A 12,498-nucleotide genomic window follows, 5' to 3' on the forward strand; every position below is an offset into this window, starting at 1 on the left:
GAGGGGAACGCTGTAACTCTGGGAGATGATTTCACAGAACACAAAGAAGTTTCTCAGAAACCTTCTTTCTCTTTGTTATGGGAGGATATTTCCTTTGGCCCTATAGTCTTCAAAGGGATTCTAAATATCTGCCTTCAGATTCCACAGAAATAAGGCTAGCAAAGAGATCCACGAAATACAGATGTAACTCTGTGAGTGGAAGTCACATATCACAGAGCAGTTTCTCAGAAAGCTTCTTTCCAGATTTCATTGGAGGATATTTCCTTTTTCACCATAGCCCTCTATGGGCTTCCAAATATCACTTTGCCAATTCCACAAGAACTGTCTTAGCGAAAGGCTTCTTGAGGGGAAAGCTGTAACTCTGTGAGATGATTTCACAGAACACAAAGAAGTTTCTCAGAAAGCTTCTTTCTCTTTGTTATGGGAGGATATTTCCTTTGGCCCTATAGTCTTGAAAGGGATTCTAAATATCTGCCTTCAGATTCCACAGAAATAAGGCTAGCAAAGAGATCCACGAAATACAGATGTAACTCTGTGAGTGGAAGTCACATATCACAGAGCAGTTTCTCAGAAAGCTTCTTTCCAGATTTCATCGGAGGATATTTCCTTTTTCACCATAGCCCTCTATGGGCTTCCAAATATCACTTTGCCAATTCCACAAGAACTGTCTTAGCGAAAGGCTTCTTGAGGGGAAGCGGTAACTCTGTGAGATGATTTCACAGAACACAAAGAAGTTTCTCAGAAACCTTCTTTCTCTTTGTTATGGGAGGATATTTCCTTTGGCCCTATAGTCTTCAAGGGGATCCGAAATATCTTTTCTCAGATTCCACAGAAATAAGGCTAGCAAAGAGATCCACGAAATACAGATGTAACTCTGTGAGTGGAAGTCACATATCACAGAGCAGTTTCTCAGAAAGCTTCTTTCCAGATTTCATCGGAGGATATTTCCTTTTTCACCATAGCCCTCTATGGGCTTCCAAATATCACTTTGCCAATTCCACAAGAACTGTCTTAGCGAAAGGCTTCTTGAGGGGAAAGCTGTAACTCTGTGAGATGATTTCACAGAACACAAAGAAGTTTCTCAGAAAGCTTCTTTCTCTTTGTTATCGGAGGATATTTCCTTTGGCCCTATAGACTTCAAAGGGATCCGAAATATCTGTTCTCAGATTCCACAGAAATAAGGCTACCAAAGAGATCCAGGAAATACAGATGTAACTCTGTGAGTGGAAGTCACATATCACAGAGCAGTTTCTCAGAAAGCTTCTTTCCAGATTTCATCGGAGGATATTTCCTTTTTCACCATAGGCCTGTAGGAGCTTCCAAATATCACTTTGCCAATTCCTCAAGAACTGTCTTAGCAAAAGGCTTCTTGAGGGGAAAGCTGTAACTCTGTGAGATGATTTCACAGAACACAAAGAAGTTTCTCAGAAAGCTTCTTTCTCTTTGTTATGGGACGATATTTCCTTTGGCCCTATAGTCTTCAAAGGGATTCTAAATATCTGCTTTCAGATTCCACAGAAATAAGTCTACCAAAGAGATCCAGGAAATACAGATGTAACTCTGTGAGTGGAAGTCACATATCACAGAGCAGGTTCTCAGAAAGCTTCTTTCCAGATTCCATCTGAGGATATTTACTTTTTCACCATAGCCGTCTGTGGGCTTCCAAATATCACTTTGCCAATTCCACAAGAACTGTCTTAGCGAAAGGCTTCTTGAGGGGAAAGCTGTAACTCAGTGAGATGATTTCACAGAACACAATGAAGTTTCTCAGAAAGCTTCTTTCTCTTTGTTATCGGAGGATATTTCCTTTGGCCCTATAGACTTCAAAGGGATCCGAAATATCTGTTCTCAGATTCCACAGAAATAAGGCTAGCAAAGAGATCCACGAAATACAGATGTAACTCTGTGAGTGGAAGTCACATATCACAGAGCAGTTTCTCAGAAAGCTTCTTTCCAGATTTCATCGGAGGATATTTCCTTTTTCACCATAGCCCTCTATGGGCTTCCAAATATCACTTTGCCAATTCCACAAGAACTGTCTTAGCGAAAGGCTTCTTGAGGGGAAAGCTGTAACTCTGTGAGATGATTTCGCAGAACACAAAGAAGTTTCTCAGAAAGCTTCTTTCTCTTTGTTATGGGAGGATATTTCCTTTGGCCCTATAGTCTTGAAAGGGAATCTAAATATCTGCTTTCAGATTCCACAGAAATAAGGCTAGCAAAGAGATCCACGAAATACAGATGTAACTCTGTGAGTGCAAGTCACATATCACAGAGCAGTTTCTCAGAAAGCTTCTTTCCAGATTTCATCGGAGGATATTTCCTTTTTCACCATAGCCCTCTATGGGCTTCCAAATATCACTTTGCCAATTCCACAAGAACTGTCTTAGCGAAAGGATTCTTGAGGGGAACGCTGTAACTCTGGGAGATGATTTCACAGAACACAAAGAAGTTTCTCAGAAACCTTCTTTCTCTTTGTTATGGGAGGATATTTCCTTTGGCCCTATAGTCTTCAAAGGGATTCTAAATATCTGCCTTCAGATTCCACAGAAATAAGGCTAGCAAAGAGATCCACGAAATACAGATGTAACTCTGTGAGTGGAAGTCACATATCACAGAGCAGTTTCTCAGAAAGCTTCTTTCCAGATTTCATTGGAGGATATTTCCTTTTTCACCATAGCCCTCTATGGGCTTCCAAATATCACTTTGCCAATTCCACAAGAACTGTCTTAGCGAAAGGCTTCTTGAGGGGAAAGCTGTAACTCTGTGAGATGATTTCACAGAACACAAAGAAGTTTCTCAGAAAGCTTCTTTCTCTTTGTTATGGGAGGATATTTCCTTTGGCCCTATAGTCTTGAAAGGGATTCTAAATATCTGCCTTCAGATTCCACAGAAATAAGGCTAGCAAAGAGATCCACGAAATACAGATGTAACTCTGTGAGTGGAAGTCACATATCACAGAGCAGTTTCTCAGAAAGCTTCTTTCCAGATTTCATCGGAGGATATTTCCTTTTTCACCATAGCCCTCTATGGGCTTCCAAATATCACTTTGCCAATTCCACAAGAACTGTCTTAGCGAAAGGCTTCTTGAGGGGAAGCGGTAACTCTGTGAGATGATTTCACAGAACACAAAGAAGTTTCTCAGAAACCTTCTTTCTCTTTGTTATGGGAGGATATTTCCTTTGGCCCTATAGTCTTCAAGGGGATCCGAAATATCTTTTCTCAGATTCCACAGAAATAAGGCTAGCAAAGAGATCCACGAAATACAGATGTAACTCTGTGAGTGGAAGTCACATATCACAGAGCAGTTTCTCAGAAAGCTTCTTTCCAGATTTCATCGGAGGATATTTCCTTTTTCACCATAGCCGTCTATGGGCTTCCAAATATCACTTTGCCAATTCCACAAGAACTGTCTTAGCGAAAGGCTTCTTGAGGGGAAAGCTGTAACTCTGTGAGATGATTTCACAGAACACAAAGAAGTTTCTCAGAAAGCTTCTTTCTCTTTGTTATCGGAGGATATTTCCTTTGGCCCTATAGTCTTCAAAGGGATCCGAAATATCTGTTCTCAGATTCCCAGAAAAAAGGCTAGCAAAGAGATCCACGAAATACAGATGTAACTCTGTGAGTGGAAGTCACATATCACAGAGCAGTTTCTCAGAAAGCTTCTTTCCAGATTTCATCGGAGGATATTTCCTTTTTCACCATAGCCCTGTATGGGCTTCCAAATATCACTTTGCCAATTCCACAAGAACTGTCTTAGCGAAAGGCTTCTTGAGGGGAAAGCTGTAACTCTGTGAGATGATTTCACAGAACACAAAGAAGTTTCTCAGAAAGCTTCTTTCTCTTTGTTATGAGAGGATATTTCCTTTGGCCCTATAGTCTTCAAAGGGATCCGAAATATCTGCTTTCAGATTCCACAGAAATAAGGCTAGCAAAGAGATCCACGAAATACAGATGTAACTCTGTGAGTGGAAGTCACATATCACAGAGCAGTTTCTCAGAAAGCTTCTTTCCAGATTTCATTGGAGGATATTTCCTTTTTCACCATAGTCCTCTATGGGCTTCCAAATATCACTTTGCCAATTCCACAAGAACTGTCTTAGCGAAAGGCTTCTTGAGGGGAAAGCTGTAACTCTGTGAGATGATTTCACAGAACACAAAGAAGTTTCTCAGAAATCTTCTTTCTCTTTGTTATCGGAGGATATTTCCTTTCGCCCTATAGTCTTCAAAGGAATCCGAAATATCTGTTCTCAGATTCCACAGAAATAAGGCTAGCAAAGAGATCCACGAAATACAGATGTAACTCTGTGAGTGGAAGTCACATATCCCAGAGCAGTTTCTCAGAAAGCTTCTCTCCAGATTTCATTGCAGGATATTTCCTTTTTCACCATAGCCCTCTATGGGCTTCCAAATATCACTGTGCCAATTCCACAAGAACTGTCTTAGCGAAAGGCTTCTTGAGGGGAAAGCTGTAACTCTGTGAGATGATTTCACAGAACACAAAGAAGTTTCTCAGAAAGCTTCTTTCTCTTTGTTATCGGAGGATATTTCCTTTGGACCTATAGTCTTCAAAGGGATCCGAAATATCTGTTCTCAGATTCCACAGAAATAAGGCTAGCAAAGAGATCCAGGAAATACAGATGTAACTCTGTGAGTGGAAGTCACATATCACAGAGCAGTTTCTCAGAAAGCTTCTTTCCAGATTTCATCGGAGGATATTACCTTTTTCTCCATATCCCTCTAGGGGCTTCCAAATATCACTTTGCCAATTCCTCAAGAAATGTCTTAGCGAAAGGCTTCTTGAGGGGAAAGCTGTAACTCTGTGAGATGATTTCACAGAACACAAAGAAGTTTCTCAGAAAGCTTCTTTCTCTTTGTTATGGGAGGATATTTCCTTTGGCCCTATAGTCTTCAAAGGGATTCTAAATATCTGCTTTCAGATTCCACAGAAATAAGTCTAGCAAAGAGATCCAGGAAATACAGATGTAACTCTGTGAGTGGAAGTCACATATCACAGAGCAGGTTCTCAGAAAGCTTCTTTCCAGTTTTCATCTGAGGATATTTCCTTTTTCACCATAGCCGTCTGTGGGCTTCCAAATATCACTTTGCCAATTCCACAAGAACTGTCTTAGCGAAAGGCTTCTTGAGGGGAAAGCTGTAACTCTGTGAGATGATTTCACAGAATACAATGAAGTTTCTCAGAAAGCTTCTTTCTCTTTGTTATCGGAGGATATTTCCTTTGGCCCTATAGACTTCAAAGGGATCCGAAATATCTGTTCTCAGATTCCACAGAAATAAGGCTAGCAAAGAGATCCACGAAATACAGATGTAACTCTGTGAGTGGAAGTCACATATCACAGAGCAGTTTCTCAGAAAGCTTCTTTCCAGATTTCATCGGAGGATATTTCCTTTTTCACCATAGCCCTCTATGGGCTTCCAAATATCACTTTGCCAATTCCACAAGAACTGTCTTAGCGAAAGGCTTCTTGAGGGGAAAGCTGTAACTCTGTGAGATGATTTCACAGAACACAAAGAAGTTTCTCAGAAAGCTTCTTTCTCTTTGTTATGGGAGGATATTTCCTTTGGCCCTATAGTCTTGAAAGGGAATCTAAATATCTGCTTTCAGATTCCACAGAAATAAGGCTAGCAAAGAGATCCACGAAATACAGATGTAACTCTGTGAGTGGAAGTCACATATCACAGAGCAGTTTCTCAGAAAGCTTCTTTCCAGATTTCATCGGAGGATATTTCCTTTTTCACCATAGCCCTCTAGGGGCTTCCAAATATCACTTTGCCAATTCCACAAGAACTGTCTTAGCGAAAGGCTTCTTGAGGGGAAAGCTGTAACTCTGTGAGATGATTTCACAGAACACAAAGAAGTTTCTCAGAAAGCTTCTTTCTCTTTGTTATGGGAGGATATTTCCTTTGGCCCTATAGTCTTCAAAGGGAATCTAAATATCTGCTTTCAGATTCCACAGAAATAAGGCTAGCAAAGAGATCCACGAAATACAGATGTAACTCTGTGAGTGGAAGTCACATATCCCAGAGCAGTTTCTCAGAAAGCTTCTTTCCAGATTTCATTGGAGGATATTTCCTTTTTCACCATAGCCCTCTATGGGCTTCCAAATATCACTTTGCCAATTCCACAAGAACTGTCTCAGCGAAAGCCTTCTGAGGGGAAAGCTGTAACTCTGTGAGATGATTTCACAGAACACAAAGAAGTTTCTCAGAAAACTTCTTTCTCTTTGTTATCGGAGGATATTTCCTTTGGCCCTATAGTCTTCAAAGGGATCCGAAATATCTGTTCTCAGATTACACAGAAAAAAGGCTAGCGAAGAGATCCACGAAATACAGATGTAACTCTGTGAGTGGAAGTCACATATCACAGAGCAGTTTCTCAGAAAGCTTCTTTCCAGATTTCATCGGAGGATATTTCCTTTTTCACCATAGCCCACTAAGGGCTTCCAAATATCACTTTGCCAATTCCACAAGAACTGTCTTAGCGAAAGGCTTCTTGAGGGGAAAGCTGTAACTCTGTGAGATGATTTCACAGAACACAAAGAAGTTTCTGAGAAAGCTTCTTTCTCTTTGTTATGAGAGGATATTTCCTTTGGCCCTATAGTCTTCAAAGGGATCCGAAATATCTGCTTTCAGATTCCACAGAAATAAGGCTAGCAAAGAGATCCACGAAATACAGATGTAACTCTGTGAGTGGAAGTCAAATATCACAGAGCAGTTTCTCAGAAAGCTTCTTTCCAGATTTCATTGGAGGATATTTCCTTTTTCACCATAGCCCTCTATGGGCTTCCAAATATCACTTTGCCAATTCCACAAGAACTGTCTTAGCGAAAGGCTTCTTGAGGGGAAAGCTGTAACTCTGTGAGATGATTTCACAGAACACAAAGAAGTTTCTCAGAAAGCTTCTTTCTCTTTGTTATCGGTGGATATTTCCTTTGGTCCTATAGTCTTCAAAGGGATCCGAAATATCTGTTCTCAGATTCCACAGAAATAAGGCTAGCAAAGAGATCCACGAAATACAGATGTAACTCTGTGAGTGGAAGTCACATATCCCAGAGCAGTTTCTCAGAAAGCTTCTTTCCAGATTTCATTGGAGGATATTTCCTTTTTCACCATAGCCCTCTATGGGCTTCCAAATATCACTTTGCCAATTCCACAAGAACTGTCTTAGCGAAAGGCTTCTTGAGGGGAAAGCTGTAACTCTGTGAGATGATTTCACAGAACACAAAGAAGTTTCTCAGAAAGCTTCTTTCTCTTTGTTATCGGAGGATATTTCCTTTGGCCCTATAGTCTTCAAAGGGATCCGAAATATCTGTTCTCAGATTCCACAGAAATAAGGCTAGCAAAGAGATCCAGGAAATACAGATGTAACTCTGTGAGTGGAAGTCACATATCACAGAGCAGTTTCTCAGAAAGCTTCTTTCCAGATTTCATCGGAGGATATTACCTTTTTCTCCATATCCCTCTAGGGGCTTCCAAATATCACTTTGCCATTTCCTCAAGAACTGTCTTAGCGAAAGGCTTCTTGAGGGGAAAGCTGTAACTCTGTGAGATGATTTCACAGAACACAAAGAAGTTTCTCAGAAAGCTTCTTTCTCTTTGTTATGGGAGGATATTTCCTTTGGCCCTATAGTCTTCAAAGGGATTCTAAATATCTGCTTTCAGATTCCACAGAAATAAGTCTAGCAAAGAGATCCAGGAAATACAGATGTAACTCTGTGAGTGGAAGTCACATATCACAGAGCAGTTTCTCAGAAAGCTTCTTTCCAGTTTTCATCTGAGGATATTTCCTTTTTCACCATAGCCGTCTGTGGGCTTCCAAATATCACTTTGCCAATTCCACAAGAACTGTCTTAGCGAAAGGCTTCTTGAGGGGAAAGCTGTAACTCTGTGAGATGATTTCACAGAACACAATGAAGTTTCTCAGAAAGCTTCTTTCTCTTTGTTATCGGAGGATATTTCCTTTGGCCCTATAGACTTCAAAGGGATCCGATATATCTGCTCTCAGATTCCACAGAAATAAGGCTAGCAAAGAGATCCACGAAATACAGATGTAACTCTGTGAGTGGAAGTCACATATCACAGAGCAGTTTCTCAGAAAGCTTCTTTCCAGATTTCATCGGAGGATATTTCCTTTTTCACCATAGCCCTCTAAGGGCTTCCAAATATCACTTTGCCAATTCCACAAGAAATGTCTTAGCGAAAGGCTTCTTGAGGGGAAAGCTGTAACTCTGTGAGATGATTTCACAGAACACAAAGAAGTTTCTCAGAAAGCTTCTTTCTCTTTGTTATGGGAGGATATTTCCTTTGGCCCTATAGTCTTCAAAGGGATTCTAAATATCTGCTTTCAGATTCCACAGAAATAAGGCTAGCAAAGAGATCCACGAAATACAGATGTAACTCTGTGAGTGGAAGCCACATATCACAGAGCAGTTTCTCAGAAAGCTTCTTTCCAGATTTCATCGGAGGATATTTCCTTTTTCACCATAGCCTTCTATGGGCTTCCAAATATCACTTTGCCAATTCCACAAGAACTGTCTTAGCGAAAGGCTTCTTGAGGGGAACGCTGTAACTCTGTGAGATGATTTCACAGAACACAAAGAAGTTTCTCAGAAAGCTTCTTTCTCTTTGTTATCGGAGGATATTTCCTTTGGCCCTATAGTGTTCAAAGGGATCCGAAATATCTGTTCTCAGATTCCACAGAAAAAAGGCTAGCAAAGAGATCCACGAAATACAGATGTAACTCTGTGAGTGGAAGTCACATATCACAGAGAAGTTTCTCAGAAAGCTTCTTTCCAGATTTCATCGGAGGATATTTCCTTTTTCACCATAGCCGTCTATGGGCTTCCAAATATCACTTTGGCAATTCCAAAAGAACTGTCTTAGCGAAAAGCTTCTTGAGGGGAAAGCTGTAACTCTGTGAGATGATTTCACAGAACACAAAGAAGTTTCTCAGAAAGCATCTTTCTCTTTGTTATCGGAGGATATTTCCTTTGGCCCTATAGTCTTCAAAGGGATCCGAAATATCTGTTCTCAGATTCCCAGAAAAAAGGCTAGCAAAGAGATCCACGAAATACAGATGTAAATCTGTGAGTGGAAGTCACATATCACAGAGCAGTTTCTCAGAAAGCTTCTTTCCAGATTTCATTGGAGGATATTTCCTTTTTCACCATAGCCCTCTATGGGCTTCCAAATATCACTTTTCCAATTCCACAAGAACTGTCTTAGCGAAAGGCTTCTTGAGGGGAATGCTGTAACTCTGTGAGATGATTTCACAGAACACAAAGAAGTTTCTCAGAAAGCTTCTTTCTCTTTGTTATGAGAGGATATTTCCTTTGGCCCTATAGTCTTCAAAGGGATCCGAAATATCTGCTTTCAGATTCCACAGAAATAAGGCTAGCAAAGAGATCCACGAAATACAGATGTAACACTGTGAGTGGAAGTCACATATCACAGAGCAGTTTCTCAGAAAGCTTCTTTCCAGATTTCATTGGAGGATATTTCCTTTTTCACCATAGCCCTATATGGGCTTCCAAATATCACTTTGCCAATTCCACAAGAACTGTCTTAGCGAAAGGCTTCTTGAGGGGAAAGCTGTAACTCTGTGAGATGATTTCACAGAACACAAAGAAGTTTCTCAGAAAGCTTCTTTCTCTTTGTTATCGGAGGATATTTCCTTTGGCCCTATAGACTTCAAAGGGATCCGAAATATCTGTTCTCAGATTCCACAGAAATAAGGCTACCAAAGAGATCCAGGAAATACAGATGTAACTCTGTGAGTGGAAGTCACATATCACAGAGCAGTTTCTCAGAAAGCTTCTTTCCAGATTTCATCGGAGGATATTTCCTTTTTCACCATAGCCCTGTAGGAGCTTCCAAATATCACTTTGCCAATTCCTCAAGAACTGTCTTAGCAAAAGGCTTCTTGAGGGGAAAGCTGTAACTCTGTGAGATGATTTCACAGAACACAAAGAAGTTTCTCAGAAAGCTTCTTTCTCTTTGTTATGGGACGATATTTCCTTTATCCCTATAGTCTTCAAAGGGATTCTAAATATCTGCTTTCAGATTCCACAGAAATAAGTCTAGCAAAGAGATCCAGGAAATACAGATGTAACTCTGTGAGTGGAAGTCACATATCACAGAGCAGGTTCTCAGAAAGCTTCTTTCCAGATTCCATCTGAGGATATTTACTTTTTCACCATAGCCGTCTGTGGGCTTCCAAATATCACTTTGCCAATTCCACAAGAACTGTCTTAGCGAAAGGCTTCTTGAGTGGAAAGCTGTAACTCTGTGAGATGATTTCACAGAACACAAAGAAGTTTCTCAGAAAGCTTCTTTCTCTTTGTTATGGGAGGATATTTCCTTTGGCCCTATAGTCTTCAAAGGGATTCTAAATATCTGCCTTCAGATTCCACAGAAATAAGGCTAGCAAAGAGATCCACGAAATACAGATGTAACTCTGTGATTGGAAGTCACATATCACAGAGCAGTTTCTCAGAAAGCTTCTTTCCAGATTTCATCGGAGGATATTTCCTTTTTCACCATAGCCGTCTATGGGCTTCCAAATATCACTTTGCCAATTCCACAAGAACTGTCTTAGCAAAAGGCTTCTTGAGGGGAAAGCTGTAACTCTGTGAGATGATTTCACAGAACACAAAGAAGTTTCTCAGAAAGCTTCTTTCTCTTTGTTATCGGAGGATATTTCCTTTGGCCCTATAGTCTTCAAAGGGATCCGAAATATCTGTTCTCAGATTCCACAGAAAAAAGGCTAGCAAAGAGATCCACGACATACAGATGTAACTCTGTGAGTGGAAGTCACATATCACAGAGCAGTTTCTCAGAAAGCTTCTTTCCAGATTTCATTGGAGGATATTTCCTTTTTCACCATAGCCCTCTATGGGCTTCCAAATATCACTTTGCCAATTCCACAAGAACTGTCTTAGCGAAAGGCTTCTTGAGGGGAAAGCTGTAACTCTGTGAGATGATTTCACAGAACACAAAGAAGTTTCTCAGAAAGCTTCTTTCTCTTTGTTATGGGAGGATATTTCCTTTGGCCCTATAGTCTTGAAAGGGATTCTAAATATCTGCTTTCAGATTCCACAGAAATAAGGCTAGCAAAGAGATCCACGAAATACAGATGTAACTCTGTGAGTGGAAGTCACATATCACAGAGCAGTTTCTCAGAAAGCTTCTTTCCAGATTTCATCGGAGGATATTTCCTTTTTCACTATAGCCCTCTATGGGCTTCCAAATATCACTTTGCCAATTCCACAAGAACTGTCTTAGCGAAAGGCTTCTTGAGGGGAAGCGGTAACTCTGTGAGATGATTTCATAGAACACAAAGAAGTTTCTCAGAAACCTTCTTTCTCTTTGTTATGGGAGGATATTTCCTTTGGCCCTATAGTCTTCAAGGGGATCCGAAATATCTTTTCTCAGATTCCACAGAAATAAGGCTAGCAAAGAGATCCACGAAATACAGATGTAACTCTGTGAGTGGAAGTCACATATCACAGAGCAGTTTCTCAGAAAGCTTCTTTCCAGATTTCATCGGAGGATATTTCCTTTTTCACCATAGCCGTCTATGGGCTTCCAAATATCACTTTGCCAATTCCACAAGAACTGTCTTAGCGAAAGGCTTCTTGAGGGGAAAGCTGTAACTCTGTGAGATGATTTCACAGAACACAAAGAAGTTTCTCAGAAAGCTTCTTTCTCTTTGTTATCGGAGGATATTTCCTTTGGCCCTATAGTCTTCAAAGGGATCCGAAATATCTGTTCTCAGATTCCCAGAAAAAAGGCTAGCAAAGAGATCCACGAAATACAGATGTAACTCTGTGAGTGGAAGTCACATATCACAGAGCAGTTTCTCAGAAAGCTTCTTTCCAGATTTCATCGGAGGATATTTCGTTTTTCACCATAGCCCTCTATGGGCTTCCAAATATCACTTTGCCAATTCCACAAGAACTGTCTTAGCGAAAGGCTTCTTGAGGGGAAAGCTGTAACTCTGTGAGATGATTTCACAGAACACAAAGAAGTTTCTCAGAAAGCTTCTTTCTCTTTGTTATGAGAGGATATTTCCTTTGGCCCTATAGTCTTCAAAGGGATCCGAAATATCTGCTTTCAGATTCCACAGAAATAAGGCTAGCAAAGAGATCCACGAAATACAGATGTAACTCTGTGAGTGGAAGTCACATATCACAGAGCAGTTTCTCAGAAAGCTTCTTTCCAGATTTCATTGGAGGATATTTCCTTTTTCACCATAGCCCTCTATGGGCTTCCAAATATCACTTTGCCAATTCCAAAAGAACTGTCTTAGCGAAAGGCTTCTTGAGGGGAAAGCTGTAACTCTGTGAGATGATTTCTCAGAACACAAAGAAGTTTCTCAGAAAGCTTCTTTCTCTTTGTTATCGGAGGATATTTCCTTTGGCCCTATAGTCTTCAAAGGGATCCGAAATATCTGTTCTCAGATTCCACAGAAATAAGGCT

Source organism: Macaca mulatta, chromosome 12, assembly GCF_049350105.2.
Source record: "Macaca mulatta isolate MMU2019108-1 chromosome 12, T2T-MMU8v2.0, whole genome shotgun sequence".
NCBI classification, from domain to species: domain Eukaryota; kingdom Metazoa; phylum Chordata; class Mammalia; order Primates; family Cercopithecidae; genus Macaca; species Macaca mulatta.